This window comes from Daktulosphaira vitifoliae, unplaced genomic scaffold (assembly GCF_025091365.1).
Source record: "Daktulosphaira vitifoliae isolate Bord-2020 unplaced genomic scaffold, ASM2509136v1 Scaffold_2, whole genome shotgun sequence".
NCBI classification, from domain to species: Eukaryota; Metazoa; Arthropoda; class Insecta; order Hemiptera; family Phylloxeridae; genus Daktulosphaira; species Daktulosphaira vitifoliae.
The window spans coordinates 45,171,053-45,189,062 of NW_026099573.1; positions in this window are offsets into that span (position 1 = coordinate 45,171,053).

Here is an 18,010-nt window from a genome sequence, read left to right on the forward strand (position 1 = left end):
GTATCTAGTTGAAGACATTACCCTTAAAAATTGAAAAAAATTCCCTCGTTCCCCGCAAATGGGGGAAATATCCAAAAAAATTACAAATTTAAAAATCGCTAATTTTCGAAATTTTTTCACTTTTTTTTCTAAAAATTTCCACAACTTTTTGAAAAATCAACAAATCAACATAGTTTTTTTTTATACTAAAACCTTAGATATCTACGTTTCATTTGATATCATTTTTTTGAAAATCTATCACTTAACCTGCTCATTGGGGGGAATTTATAATAGTAACTTTTTTACAAAAATTCACTTTTTCAACTTAATTATTGAAAATGTTCCGGAAATACTGCGTCCTTTAAACATATATCAAATTAAAGCTTATTTAAATAACTATAAAATGAAAAAAAAAAATTTGTCCCGACGACCTATCTTCTATACGCAAATGGCTGCCGTAGTTAAAAAAACACTATTTTTGTGTTAAAATTTTCGATTTTCGATTTTAAATTTTCAACTTAAAAATGCTATAACTTTTTGAAAAATGTATATATCAGCACAAATTTTTTTTTCTAAATACATTATAAGTACATCTTTCATTTGACATACTTTTTATTAANAATTTTTTTTTATACTAAAACCTTAGATATTTACCTTTCATTTGATATCATTTTTTTGAAAATCTATCACTTAACCTGCTCATTGGGGGGGATTTAAAATGGCAACTTTTTTACAAAAATTAATTTTTTCAACTTAATTTTTGAAAATGTTCCGGAAAGACTGCGTCCTTTAAACATATATCAAATTAAAGCTTATTTTATGTACTACAAAATGAAAAAAAAAAATTTGTCCCGACACTTTTTTTTCTACATTTAAACGGCTGCCGTAGTTAAAAAAACACTATTTTTGTGTTAAAATTTTCGATTTTCGATTTTAAATTTTCAACTTAAAAATGCTATAACTTTTTGAAAAATGTATATATCAGCACAAATTTTTTTTTTCTAAATACATTATAAGTACATCTTTCATTTGACATACTTTTTATTAAAATTGGACAATTTCCCCTTATATAGGGGGCGTTCAAAACTTAAAATATTGTAAAAAACATAGATCTTTTTCAACTGAACTTTTGAAAATGTTCCGGAAATACTGCGTCCTTTAAACATATATCAAATCAAAGGTTATGTTATATACTATCAAATGAAAAAAAAAAATTTGTCCCGACATCTTATCTTCTATGTGCAAATGGCTGTCGAAAATTTAAAAAAAAATGTAATGTTTGCGATAAAAATTACCTTTTATCGGGATGTTTTTTGTACTTAAAACTGCCATAACTTTTTCAAAAATGAACAAATAAAAATAATATTTTTTTGTATTGAAACCTTAGATATTTCCCTTTCATTTGATATAATTTTTTTTGAAAATCTACCACTTATTCTGTTCACTGGGGGGATTTAAAATAGTAACTTTTTTATAAACAATAACTTTTTCAACTTAATTTTTGAAAATGTTCCGGAAATACTGCGTCCTTTAAACATATATAAAATTAAAGCTTATTTTATGTACTACAAAATGAAAAAAAAAATTTGTCCCGACGACCTATCTTCTATACGCAAATGACTGCCGTATTCAAAAATATGCTATTTTTGTATTAAAATTATGGGTTTTGTATTTTATTTTAATAGAAGTTGATGTTGATTTTGCAATTATCCATCAACTTTTTTAAAATTAAATACTATCTACAGATTTGCATCGAAGCGTTTCTTATTATAGTGATTTTAATCACTGTCAGATTAAATCTATACTGGATCCAACTATGCAATGTCTCCACTATGCCGTGACCCCACTGTGCTACCGTTTTTTTTTTTAAATTATTGAAGATTTTTAATATATATATATTCATAAAGGAAAAAATAAAAGAAAAAGAAAAAGAGCGGTGCTAGATACAAAAATTAAAAAGGGGGTTTCATGTTGATACTTGTGGCGGCCGAATGTTCTAGAACGTTCGACCGCCGCCGCCTCTAGAAGATTCTTCGGCGGTCGATTGTTCTGGAACATTCTACCGCCTATATAAGAAGTGGGACCGTTGCTCCTAGTTATCAATCATCAAACCACAGTGTCCAGTGATCAGTCATCAGTTATCATTTTCATAAATTGTTCATTTTGTTCGTTGTTCATTGTTTATAGTTAATCAGTTTAAATTATTATTTGTTATACTGTAAATTTACTGTTGTAATAAATCATATTTCCCACAATTGGTGACCTCGACGTGATCTGAAGAAACGCTCAACACCCGGATTCTGAAGCCACTATCAAAATGGAAAACGTCAACACCAACGCCGTCGCCAACGCCAACGTGAACGCAATAGGTGTCCGCATCCCGCCATTCAACCCAGAGGACCCTACATTGTGGTTTGCCGTCGTGGAGCGAAGCTTCGGGGTATCCAAGATCGTCCAAGAGGATACCAAATTCGGCTACATCATCGGTGCACTCGACCAAAAATACCAAACCGAGGTCCGCGACATCATTCTCAACCCGCCAGCAGCCGAGCCTTACACACATCTGAAAAAAGAGCTGATCAAACGGCTGAGCACCTCTCAGGAACGGAAAACACTACAGCTGTTGGAGAAGGAAACTCTGGGCGATCGCAAGCCCTCACAATTTTTAAGGTATTTAAGTGACCTTGCAGGTACATCTGTTCCGGACTCGATGCTGAAGACCATCTGGATCAGCCGACTTCCACAAGCGATGCAGGTGGCCCTGGCTGCTCAGAGGGACGCCGAGCTAGAAAAATTGTCGGAGCTGGCCGATGTGATAGCTGACGCGACTCTCCCTCATCCGCAAATCGCTGAGGCCGTCAGCTTAGCCAGCATTAACGCACAAATCGACGCGTTGCTCAACGTTAAAATGGCCCAGCTGACGTTCACTCTGCGGGAAGAAATATCAGCACTCGCCCAACGCAACACTCCTCGCAGAGGTCGGAACCGATCCTTTCATCGCGGCCAGTCACGCTCACGCTCGTCATCCCGTTCCCACTCTTCACGTCAATCCGAGAAGGAATACTGCTGGTACCATCACACATATGGAAGGGAAGCGAAGAAATGCAGCCAACCTTGCCAATTCAACCAGGGAAACGAGAAGGGCAGTCATTAAACGCGGCAACAGATGACAAGAGCCCGAAAACAAGCCGCCTCTTCATAACCGACACCAACTCCCAACTCCGATTCTTGATCGACACAGGTGCTGACGTATGTGTTTTTCCTCGCTCACGCACTGCAACTCGCACCCTTCGATCTTCATACACACTCAGCGCTGCAAACGGCTCAGACATCGCCACCTACGGAGGAATCAACCTAACCTTGAACCTCGGTCTACGGCGAGAATTTCCCTGGCGCTTCATCATCGCAGATGTGTCGAAACCTATACTCGGGGCGGACTTTCTACAACATTATGGACTCCTTGTTGACCTGCGACACCGGCGCCTTGTCGACCCAAACACCACGATTTCCTCACCAGGCACGCCTGCGGCTGAATGTGAGGTGCCACAAATCAAGGTGCTCAACGGCGAGTCGCGTTACCACCAGTTACTAAAAAAATACCCTGGTCTGACGCGACCTAGCGGCCTGCCAACCGAGGTGAAGCACAACACGGTCCATCACATTCGCACCACTCCAGGGCAGCCTGTTTCATGCAAACCCAGGCGACTTGCACCAAATAAGTACGCCATCGCCAAGAAGGAGTTCGAGACCATGGTGAAGATGGGTGTTGCTCGACCTTCCGACAGCAGCTGGTCCTCGGCGCTTCACCTAGCGCACAAAAGGGACGACGAATGGCGACCCTGTGGCGACTACAGGTCTTTGAACGCACGGACCATTCCAGACCGGTATCCAATTCCGCACATCGAAGATTTCTCCCAACGGCTCGCGCGGAAGAAGATCTTTTCGAAAATTGATCTGGTACGCGCCTACCATCAGATCCCTGTGGCAGCCGACGACATCAAGAAAACTGCCATTACAACACCATTCGGCCTTTTCGAATTTCCACTGATGAGTTTTGGACTTCGAAACGCAGCCCAAACCTTCCAGCGTTTTCTCGACGAAGTTCTGAGGGATCTTGACTTCGTATACGTCTACATAGACGACATCATGATAGCCTCCGAGACGGAAGAAGAACACGAAGAACATCTCCGCCTAGTCTTCGAGCGACTCGAAAAATACGGCCTCGTGATAAACGTCACTAAAAGCGTTTTCGGGGTAGACGAGATCGAGTTTCTAGGTTACACCGTCAACTCCACGGGTGTCAAACCGCCAGTATCGAAAGTCCAGGACATCAGCAACTACAAGCAGCCACAAACCGTCAAGTCCCTACGTAGGTTCCTAGGCATGATTAATTTCTACAGGCGATTTCTTTCCAATGCTGCCGATCTCCAAGCACCTCTGCACACCTACTTGCAAGGGAAAGACGCCAAAGGACAGAAACCGATTCCATGGACTCCTGACGGCATCCAAGCCTTCGAAAACTGCAAGAAAGCTCTGGCTACCGCGACTCTCCTGTCGCATCCGGATCCAAAACTACCCTTGGGACTCTTCACCGACGCATCGGATCTCACAATTGGCGCAGTTCTACAACAACTCACCGACCAAGGATGGCAACCACTAGCATTCTTCTCACGCAAGTTACAACCAGCCCAAACCAAGTACAGCGCTTTTGACAGAGAACTTCTCGCCATCTACCAGTCGATTCGTCAATTTCGGCATCATCTCGAAGGTCGAAGTTTCACGGTTTTCACAGACCAGAAACCTTTGACTTTTGCCTTCCGCCAGAAACCTGAAAAATGTTCACCACGTCAATTCCGTTACTTGGATTTCATTGGCCAGTTCACCACAGACATCCGCCATATTTCTGGAAAAGACAACGTCGTCGCTGATGCAATGTCCCGGATAGACGCTGTTTCAGAGGGTATCAACTTCGACGATCTTGCTCAGGCCCAGCAAAACGACGAAGAACTCCATCGTCTCCTGAAATCCAACTCACCCTTGAAGTTGAAACAAATATGTATCCCTGGAACATCAAAAATGCTTTTCTGCGATTTGTCCACAGATAAAGCACGCCCGTTTGTCACTCACTCCTTCCGCAAGCAGGTATTTAAATCCCTGCACGGATTATCACATCCTGGGTCACGTGCAACAGTCAAACTCATCGCTGAAAGATTCGTCTGGCCTTCAATCAATAAGGACGTTAGAACTTGGACCCGAGAATGTATCCCTTGCCAACGAAGCAAAGTGCACAGGCATGTCCACGCACCACTTGGCGAATTCCAACTCGCAAGTTCCCGCTTTGAACACATCAACGTCGATATCGTCGGTCCACTTCCCTTCAACCAAGGCTACCGCTACCTAATGACCTGCATCGATCGTTTCTCCAGATGGCCAGAAGCCTACCCTTTAGAAGACATCACGGCAGACACCGTTTCGAAGGTCATCTTCAGGGAGTGGATTTCACGATTTGGTGTCCCAGAACGGTTAACAACCGACCAAGGCCGACAGTTTGATGGTGAGCTTTATAATGCGCTCCTTAAGCTTATCGGTTCAAAACACATAAGAACGACCGCTCGACACCCTCAATCCAATGGCATCATCGAACGCTTCCATCGGCAACTCAAATCAGCCCTACGCTGCCACGAAAGCGTAGACTGGGTCGAACGTGTACCCATCGTCCTAATGGGCATCCGAGCTGCATGGAAAGAAGACCTTCAGGCAACCTCAGCAGAGCTGGTTTTCGGAGAATCCATACGTCTGCCAGGAGAGTTCGTGAACCCGAAACAAACGACAGGAGACTCCGACCCAGCTGTCTACGTCAACCGCCTTCGCCGACACTTCAACGAGCTGAAGCCTCAACCAACTTCATGGCATGGAGATAAGCCAACTTTCATTTTTAAAGATTTGGCCTCATCATCCCACGTTCTGGCCTACCGCAATGCACCTAAAGGTCCGCTGGAGAACCCCTACGAAGGTCCATTCCCAGTCATATCACGGCACCCTCGCTATTACGTCATCAAAATACGTAACCGAGAAGTAGCTGTATCGTTTGATCGACTGAAACCAGCATACGTGACCAGGGACAGCCCCGATGACCTACAAGGGCACGAAGATCGACCACAAGACCAGCAACCAGAAAACCAGCAACCAGCCGACGACTCATTTCCAGAGGACAGTCACTCCGACAACAACCGTACAACACGTTCAGGAAGAAGAGTGCGCTTCACACAGTTTTATCAAGCGGGATAGAAACAGTTTACTCATTGAATCGTAATTTCATTACTGGAAGGGGGGTGATGTGGCGGCCGAATGTTCTAGAACGTTCGACCGCCGCCGCCTCTAGAAGATTCTTCGGCGGTCGATTGTTCTGGAACATTCTACCGCCTATATAAGAAGTGGGACCGTTGCTCCTAGTTATCAATCATCAATCATCAGTGTCCAGTGATCAGTCATCAGTTATCATTTTCATTAATTGTTCATTTTTGTCGTTGTTCATTGTTTATAGTTAATCAGTTTAAATTATTATTTGTTATACTGTAAATTTACTGTTGTAATAAAGCTTATTTCCCACATACTTGTTGTTGTTTGTTGATTGTTTTGAGGAGTGACGGCCCACCCCCGGCCATAGTTATGTCTCACATCATCATCATCATCTCGACGTTTTTTTTAAATAAAAAAAAAACGAAGGACAAAAAAAAATACAGTCTGGTTGACACCACAAGTCGACGGCAGATCAACTCGACGTTTTATTTTAAAAAAACGGAGGACAAAAACACAACGACACCACTTGGTTGACAGCAGAACCACTTGACGTTTTATTTTAATAAAAAAAACGGAGGACAAAAATAATTACAAAAAAATACAAACAGACAACTTGTCGCCTCGATAGTATGGTTGGAAAAAAAAAATTTGTTGTAGCAGCTTTTGTGTAGTGGCCGGTGATCGTGACGCCTTGTGATGGTGGTACCAATTTTGACACGTCCATTGGGGGGAAATACAACAATATATATGTTAAGTAAGTTAATCATAGACAAAATTAAGAATTATTGGCTGCTGTAATCAAAAATTGAACTATTTTTGTGTTAAAATTATCAATTTCATATTTTTTTTTGTCTTTATACAGGTTAAAAGAATCAAAGGGTGATTCTTATATCTGCGCAAAAATGAGACGAAACACTTATTGAAAACATGTGCGTGGAGTTTTATTAATTTATTTCATACACAATTACTACATTAAAAATAAACGAAATACATTTATATATTATTTATGTATATAATGTTTAAAAAATGATAACAGTTGATTCACATAAAAACCACAAACATATTAAAGTATATATTTATGTAATTATAAATAAAAATAATAAATATATATTAAATATAAATTAATAATAAATATATATTAAAAATAATCGTTATAAGCTGTTAGATCAATGACTATCAATCATTATTAAATAACAATTCGTAATTGTTAAAATAATTGTACTCTGCAAACAATGTTTGACCAAATAATTTTAGAGCCACTCTGCGTTCCTCTTGATTAAAATTTTCGGACGGTGGATAATATTCCTTAAATGTTGAATCGACTATACTATCATAAAAATCATTCAATTGAATTAAATTATCGATTTGTTCTTTTTTTATCCGAAAAGTTTTATATTGAGGATTTTAATTATTGTATAATTCAAAAATCGCAATGTAAGTGGTTTGAAGTGTCTTTTCAAAAAATTTTTTAGTTTCATCCGGATCTGAATGTTTTTCAGTATCGTTATAATAATTATTCAGATCAGACAATAACTTAATTATATACCAATTATTTACAGGCACTTCATTGAAGTAATAATTTACAGCTTCTACGGCATTCAACATTAATTCTACAAATTTTATCGAAGATTCAAACTTACTCAGTAACTCACCACATTTTAAGAATAAATAGAAGTATTTCAATGCTGTGACATTTATTCCAAAATCAATTACATCTGTTTGGGATTTATCGAAATCACCAAGGAGTTCAAACCATCAGTAGTAAGTATTCTTTCATTTTTTATGTTATAATCATCTTTCAATATCGAATATAATAAAAAGAGGANTTTTATGTTATAATCATCTTTCAATATCGAATATAATAAAAAGAGGAAACGGCTTTCCTCTTGTCGTCTATGTATGAATAGGAGTTCGTTAACAGTTCAGTCCTGTTCCTAACATTAACCAAATACAAATCAATCGATAAGAATATCATATGATTATTTAGATTTTGTTCATTTTTATTTTGGTGAACAATTTTACTAGTTTTAACAAATATCATGAAATAGTTGTATTAAAATATTAATATGTAATACCTAATGTTAAATTTAATGCATAAAAAAATGAATTAAATACAGAATATTAATTTGTAATTATTATTTAATTTTTCAAAAATTATAAATTCTAGTTTTGTACCAATGCGCAAATAGTGTTTATTGTTGGACAAAAATATTTTAGATTATATTAAAATAAGCTTACTCCCAAAAAATATATTGTATTTTTGTATATAGTTTTATCGTTAACTCATGTAGATCATTTAATTTAAAAAATTTATTAAATAAAAGTTTTATGATAAAATCCTGAAGGAAGATTATAAAAATTTCAAATTATATTTTATACATTTGAGACAACACAACCATAGATTTTCGGTAAAAATTATCTTTGATAACTTTTTATTCGGTAAATAATTTGCGTGACTTTTTAGCTTCGGTGCGCAGCTAGACTTAAAAAAAAAAAACATTTACGTCAGAAAGCATTTTTTTCGATAACAGTGGATATTTTGAAACGCTCACGGGCAAAAGTCGAAATTTTTTGTCGCATTTAATGAATTTAACAATTAGGATTTATTTCTCACACAATTACTAACTTTATACAAATATTAACATGATTAATAAATATACATTAAAAATAAACGAAATATATTTAGTAATTATTTGTAGAATATTTAAAAAATGTTTACAATTGACTCACTTAACAGCAACGAACATTTTAAACATATATTTATATAATTATTAAAAAAAATTTTTATTATTAATAATCATTATTAAATAACAATTTTAATTGTTATTTAATTTTTAATTTTAATATTGTACTCTGCAAAAAATGATAGACCAAATAAGTTTAGAGCCATTCTGCGTTCCTCTTGATTAAAATTTTTGGACGGTGGAAAATATTCCTTAAATGTTGAATCGACTATACTATCATAAAAATCATTAGATTTAATAAAATTTTCGATTTGTTCATCTTTTACCAAATTAGATGGATTTTGATATTTGTATAATTCAAAAATCGCTTTGTAAGTGGTTTGAAGTATGTCTTCAAAAATCTCTTTAGTTGTTTCTGGATTTAAATGTTTTTTAGTATTGTTATAATAATCTTTCAGACTAGGCAATAACTTCTTTATATACGAATTATTTACCCCATTGATTTAAAAATTAGAAGTTATTGTTATAATGGATTTTATCATTATGTTTACAAAATTTTTCGGTGATTCAAAGTCACTCACTAACTTACTATATTGCAAGAAAAAATACAAGTATTTCAATGCTCTGACTTGCATTAAAAAATAGATTACAGTGGCTTCGGATGTATTGGAATCACCTAAGAGTTCAAAAACACTTGGAATAATTATTGTTTCATTTTTTATGTTATCAATATTTCCGTATTTACTTGTTGAATTTATATATCGATTGATTGTTAGAATAATACAAATGCACAATGTAATTCTCATTTTAATTACTATGTATCACTATACTGTTGTAAAAACTTATTTCAATGATCTTACAAAATAGAAACACGTCACTTATATCAAAAGTTGATCACCTGTATAAATATATATTATATATATCTAAGCTTGGCTTCTAATTTAAACGATTATAATTTATTTAGTCAAAAAACTAAAATGAAAGATATATGTAATTCTGACACGGCCCGCGTTGCTTCGTTATACGCGATGCACCGCGACTCGTGCCACCTTTATCAGCCGTCGCCCTATTTTATGAGTATTTGACTGACCAACATCGGGTGTTATAAGCTACGGTGAAAAGTCTAGCAAGTGCCCGCAAATGATACGGGAGTCTTCTTCCTGTTGTCAAAGAGACAACGTCGACCAAACGATCCGCACCCACGCACCGTTGCCTACAACGCTACTAACCCTCGCCTAAGGATCACGTCGGACATCGCGTCATCGACGCCAGCGAAAGTGCTGCGATATTATGCGAAAACTATTATTATTATGTTCATCTTTTCGGTTTGTTTTATTTTTGTCAAAGTAATCTGTTGTCGCTCATTTAATAAACGGCCCACGGGTCTCTACCTTCAAAACCAGTGTGCGCCCAAATTTTGCAAAAGTAGTATCAAATCAAATAGTATCATTTTAGTATTTAAATAGTAAATATTCTACGCAAACTGATTTATTATCCGCCACAGGTTTTTTACTCAAATAATATTTTATTAACTGTTCGGGTGAACGCTCAAGTTGGTCATACTGATAGTGTATCAGCTGGTGATAACACTCCACTCATCGGACGCTTGGCCGTTATGGTTTTGTAATTCACTCTCTCGAGATCCGTCGCCTTTTAACTTTGTTTTTGTTAAACGCGTTTTTTTTCTCGCTCTCGTCAAACTAATTTTGTTACTCATAACATAAAACTGTTATACCTTTCTTTCTTGTGTTATTACTAAGATTTTTTGTCATTTGTTTTTTTTTTTCGTAAAAACGATTGTTACCAAAGCCAAACAAACCAAAACATCTTTCTACGTATTACAGACCAATAAGTTTATTACCAGTATTAGGTAAACATTTTGAAAAAATATTACTCAGAAGACTACGCCCTATTCTATCATCACATAATATTGTACCAGATAGTCAGTTTGGGTTTCGCAACAGACATTCAACAATACATCAAATGCACCGATTAACTGATGAAATTGCAACAACACTTGAAAATAAACATTATTGTACCGGTCTATTTTTGGATGTAGCACAGGCCTTCGATAGGGTCTGGCACGAAGGATTACTATTCAAATTAAAACACTATTTACCAGCTCCATATTTTCTCATAATAAAATCATATTTGGAAAACAGACACTTTGTCGTTCGCCAAGGAAATGAATTCTCATCATACCAAAAAATAAATGCAGTTGTACCTTAAGGAAGTGATTTATCCCCAGACCTTTATAATACATTCACTGCCGATATCCCTCAAACGGATAAAACAATTTTAGCCACATACGCAGACGATACAGCTGTATTATCAATTAATAATGATCCAATCGCAGCCAGTCTTTCACTACAATATCATGCCAACCTTATTGACTTATGGGCAAAAAAATGGCGAGTAAAAATCAATGAAGATAAATCTGCTCAAATCACCTTCACTCTAAATTTCAAACCCCAAGAATGTCCTCAAATTATTATGAACAATATTCCCATACCTATAAAAGAAGAGATCAAATACCTAGGAATTACGCTTGACAAACGATTGACGTGGGGCCCCCATCTAAAAGAAAAAAAGTAAGAAATAGACTACACCTTCTACGTCCTCTCCTTACTTCGAAACTCCAACTCAAAACAAAACTTTTACTGTACAAATCTATAATACGCCCAGTTTGGTCTTATGGAATCCAAATCTGAGGTCCTTTAAAATCATCAAATATAAGGCCAATTCAATCGTTTCAATCAATAGCACTCAGACTTATTACCAAATGCCCATGGTACATAAAAAACATAAATTTACTTAAAGACCTACAAATACAAAACGTAAAAGAACTTGCAGTAACGAACGATTTCATCAAAATTTATTATCACATGGAAACCCGCTAATAGAGATCTACTAAATAACTAAAGACTAACTTAAACAGCATGCTAGAGGTATGACTAACGAGTCATTTCCCAATCATCATAGTTCATGTTATTTTAATTATAAATTTAAATCAAATTTACTTATTGTACCATTTTGTTGTATAGATTGTAAATATTCTGAATAAAAAAAAAAAAAACGATTGTTAGCTGTTTATACCGGCAGTGCAATATAAAATCAAATTTGTATACTACTAATTGGTAATAATTTCAATATTTTAATCTAATATTTGTTATCTATATACCTTGTTGTTCGCACATTAGCTCACATTGACTATAGGGCACAGTGTCTTTTTGTATTAAAACTTTGGATATATTAACTCTATGCTTGATTGTAATAATAAAATCATTTTAATTAAACCACTCTCAGGAGACTGTTAATGTGCGAACCCTTTGTTTCAATTGTCCAGTAAGATTAAATTTACAATTTAGTTAAGTTCAAAGTGCAGTTAAGTTTCTAGTAATTTTATGTTTACTTATAATATGGTTTTGGCTTGGAACTAGATATATTTGCTCATTGTTGTCGCACATGATTTTACAGTTATTCATGTTGTAGTACACAGCAAATCCAATCCATAAGTCCAAATAATTTAAAATAATTAAATAGTTGAGCTGCTCATTCAATATTGTATCTGAGTTGACTGTCTATTGTTTAATGAAATTAGTTGCTTGTTACATTATTATTACAATTTAATATAATCGACCACTGGTCATTATACGATTAAAATTAATTCTGTCCTTTGTTTATTTAACTCTAAGTTCTTGTCCAGTTGTTGTTATTGACTCATAATTTGTTAAGAATTGTTTTCATCTATTTAGTTTCAATTACCTCTCTTGAACAATTTTATTTCTTGTCCATTATTTAATTTTGTTAACGCTAAAGACATTTGTACATCTTTTTTTGCCCAATCTCTACTAGCTACTTAATTTAATTTGTTAATATAATTGTACCATATAATTGAATCTAAGTCTGTACTAACTAGTACTTTTTTAATTGCTCATTGCAATAAATTTACTTTGTTCATTGAATCATTTGTTTTCACTGAACATCCACCCTCACTTTACCTCTTTAGCACATATACAGTCCACTATCACAAGTCATGTATAATAAGTGACTAACTGAATAAAGGTCACAGGTAAGGTAGTTAGTGCACTGGAGTTAGCTAGCTTGCACACTGTACAAAATTTATTTACTTTTACTTGCATGATACTTGACTTTATAATTTTATTTAGCTTATTTGTTCCTAGTCCTCCCTCTCCCTTCACTCCCTGCACCTTCCTCTACAAACAAATCAGATAATTATACTTAAAAAAAATCAACCGACCGAACGGCTTTCCTCTTGTCGTCTATGTATGAATAGGAGTTCGTTAACAGTTCAGTCCTGTTCCTAACATTAACCAAATACAAATCAATCGATAAGAATATCATATGATTATTTAGATTTTGTTCATTTTTATTTTGGTGAACAATTTTACTAGTTTTAACAAATATCATGAAATAGTTGTATTAAAATATTAATATGTAATTCTTAATGTTAAATTTAATGCATAAAAAAATGAATTAAATACAGAATATTAATTTGTAATTATTATTTAATTTTTCAAAAATGATAAATTCTAGTTTTATCTACCAAAGCGAAAATTGGCTGATGTAAAACCATCCTAATAATTAAAAAATAGTGTTTATTGTTGAACAAATATATTTTAGATTAGATTAAAATAAGCCACCCCCAAAAAATATATCCTATATCTTTAAAGTTCGGTGAACGACGAGTTTGGTTTAGACTTACGTATTATAACGAAAAAAGTTGGCAGATACGGAGATCGATCAATGAAAATTTATAAATTAAGAGCCACACTAATGTTTATATATATTAGCCTAAATGATTAACATTGTTTATAGATAATGTATTAATATCTTACCAGAACAAGTATTATGTATTTGATTTTTACCCAAATATAATATTCATTATAAATAATAAAGCAAAAATCGTCTAAGGAATGTTTCCCTTTTAGGTATTCAAAATAACTATTTATTAACATATGTTTCAAATCAGTCCCTTACAATTCATTAAGAACGCCCATATTAAAGTTTCACAAGAAACCAATCGCAAATTATTATACAGAACCTCAAGAATTTCACTAGAGAACGGTGGTATACTTCCTCAATACCTTAAAGAGGTCATTTTTATTACTTTTAGGGGGATTTTTTATGCTTTTAGTCGATATTTTCTTATATGGAAATATTTTGTCCCTATGACAGTATGTTTATGTATATATATATTAGTCTAATTGATGATCATTGTTTTTAGATGATTTATTAATATCTTACCAGAACAAGTATTATGTATTTCATTCTTACCCAAATATTTTCATAGAATTTTAATAATATTTATTTTACTTTATTTTAATTTTATTTAAAAGACTCAAATTTTTTTAAGTGCGTATTTTATGTACGACGTATGTTCTCAAAGTAATAAAAGTGCGTATTGTTGATCAATATCTAATAATCACACAAATCGAATTAATCGAAATGAACGCAAGATCCTACAAGCAATTGTTTACACTGAACTAAAAAGTTACTATTAGATTAATTCAGACAAATACGAAAGGAAATAAAGGTAAGTGCGAATATTTATTTGCATGTTTTACTTTTTAAAAATCTACATTATAAACAAGAATAAAAAAAGGTGAGGTAGGGATATTTTATTATTCAATAACTCAATAGAGTTCAACCCCAAGAGACCCAAAACAAACTAAATACATATGCCTATCCCAATCAGTCATTATTTATTATGTCGATTCTTTTGTTTATTACAATTTTTATAGTATATAGTGACTTAATTATTACACTTATAATAATAATGAATCAATCCATGTCAAATCATCCAGAAGTCATTGCACAACCTCCTTATTTTTTCTTAAATTTTCAGGGTTTATTTTTTATGCTACATTTAGATTAAAACAATTTTTTTTTATGACCTTCCCTTTTGTTTTGGCTCTTTTAATGTAAAAAATGATAAAAATTGTCAAAACGTTAAAGAACACACAGATTATTTTATATTAACTTAATCGAATTAAAATTTTAGAATTTAACTTATTATAACTTAAAGATTTAAAGATTGTGCGAGATTTCAAACTTCAATGAATTTTTAATTATGGCGCTTTTCTGTTTAAATTGGTGTTTTTGAGCCCAATTAAAGCCATTAGAAGCTGAGGATATATTAAATAACGTCGATATTAGTATAATATAAGTTTTACCACATTAGTAAGCAATTTTTTAATTCTTAAGCAATATAATAATATCATATAAAGGGTAATGCAGGGTAAGGAGATTAATAATGGTGGGAAAAATAGAATATAAAGGGAAACATGAAAAGTAAAAGGGATTTACGTTTTGACGAAGAAACGTGGAGTTACGGATCTGGTCTTTGCCCGTTTGGCTGCGCTACAGTGTCGGTGTGATCGGGCTCTACGGGGCTACGAAACGTCTGCACGAGCGCAGTTTCCCTAGCTCGGGGAATCGGGCGTATCTTCAGGATGCGGATAGAGGGACTGGCTATGAGAGCAACCCCCTCAAACCATATAATACTATGAAAATGGAATCGAACGGAGTCAAGATTACTGCATTAGGGGATTCGGATGCCACAGTGCCGGCGGTTGGTGGGGGGCGTACCCACCAGGTGTCGTCATCAATCGAATACGCACCAAATGCAGGTTGGGTTTATTTATTTTTATTCTATTGTCTTGTCTGTGATATTTTATTATTTATTCAGCCTATATGAACATTTTATTTTTTATTTTTTGTTGTATTAAAAATGTTAATTAATTTAATTTATTCCTATATGCAAATTCTAGAGTAGATACTGTATCATATATTCACTTTTATGGAACTAAGTTATTACAGCATAAAAAGTACGAAATTGTATATATTTAATGCATAATAAACCAAACTATAACGATATTTATTGTTTTTTTATTTATTTTATACGCAGATAAATTATACGTGGAGATATAATAATTTTGTTATTTCTACTGCAATGCCTATGTCTTAGCCATAGTCGTAGAGTGGTGGGGCTAGAAGGTCTTAGCAAAATTGTAAACCAATTACAATATTGACCGCCAAAAATTTAGAAAAAAATATATGCATTGTTATATGGAATTAATTTTTGTGAGGGAAAAAAAATCAATTAGTACCCCTCCACCAAAAACCTTTTGACCACCCTACGAATATGTTATTAATATTAACCACTGACGCTATCTGAAAGTAGAAGACAAATATTGATCCAACTATACTTAGGGCCATATTTATATATTAACAGATTATAATTGAATATAGAAATAGAGTTGACACCTTAAATTGAGGAATTCGTGGAGATGGGTTGAAGCTTAGGAGTCTTAATGTGTATTCTTACATGTGTGTAACAATATGGATAGGTTGGGTTGGGTATAATTATTATTGGATATACATTATAATTTTTAGGTATACATGAGAGAGTTGCACAACGTACAAAAAAATAGATAATCATTAAAACTAACCAGCTCTTCACCTTGCCTAAATATTTAAATGCTTATATTTCAAAAATAAATATTAAAAATTGGTAGTCAACCCGTCAACAATTAATGTAATTATTTTTCCATCTAATTGCATAAAAATAATTATATATTTCCATTTAACTATGGCAAGTTCACCCTAAAATCTATCATTCGAAATGTTTTTCATAATAAACTTAATATTTATGATGTTTCATAAAAATTAATAAAATTTTATCCAATACTTTTTTAGAAAAAAAAAACATCATATAATAAAAATATTAGGAGTGGTATTCCTAATAAAACATTCTGTGTATTTAAATTTAATACTTAAAAAATACAAGTATATGTACAAAATAAAATTAAAAGATTCATTATTAAGAATATTAAAGGGAGGAATTTAGGTAACTGTATTTTAAATCTTAGATTTTAATTCTTAAAACTAGGAAAACTATACGTGGTCACTTTTGATAACCTTAAACTATAAGTATTATATATTGATTTTACTAATAATAAGTACATTTTAAGAGCATAATTTACCGATTTTAATAATTATAATTTTTTTGGAGACTTCCAATATACTGGGAAAGAGGAAATTTTTTCAATTTTTAAGGGCAATGTCTTCAACTAGATACAATTCGTGATCTTTAATAGTATTGATCATCTGGATGCTTCGCCTAAAAGACCTGGTGGTCTATTTTTGAATCGTCAAACCGATTCTATTGTTTTAGTTATACGGCCTTCTAGGTAATGTTCGATGAACGTTTATGTATCACAATTGTTTGCAATTTATTGTAATAATATAAATAAATATTTTGAATTTTTAATATTTGATTTTTAATATTAAAATATTTATTTTTAATTAATATATTTCTTATTTATAACAATAATTTATTACCTACACATACATTTATAAATTATTAATTTAATTCACTTGATGTGAATTTAGTTTAAGTAATTTACCAAAATGGTATAAATAATTTAAATACACAAATTCTAAAAAACAATGTACGTACAATTGCATACAAGTTAAATTAAAAATTATTAATGCACTATTAACAACAATACTTAAATTTCCGAAGTAAAATGCTATGTATATTTTATAATATAATTTAAATTAATTTATATTATTAATTAGTATAATAATTAAATAAATTCGATGTAAATTTAAAATAATGTTTTAGGTAAAAATGTTTAAATATGTAAGCATAAGGGTCAAATATTTCTATTATTATAAATGACCACCATATAATAATTAATACAAGATAATAATTTTAATCACTGTCAGATATTATCTATACTTGTCCCAACTATCCTACGTCTAAACTATGCCACGACCTCACTGTACTACCGTTCTTAAATTTTTTTAATTATTAGGATGGTTGTACTCGCCCGATTTTGGCTTATGTATAAAACTAGAATTTATAATTTTTGAAAAATTAAATAATAATTACAAATTAATATTCTGTTTTTAATTCATTTTTCTATGCATTAAATTTAACTCTAAGTATTATATTTTAAATAGTATTAAATTTTTAAATAGTTATATTTTTAATATAACTATTTCGTGATATTTTT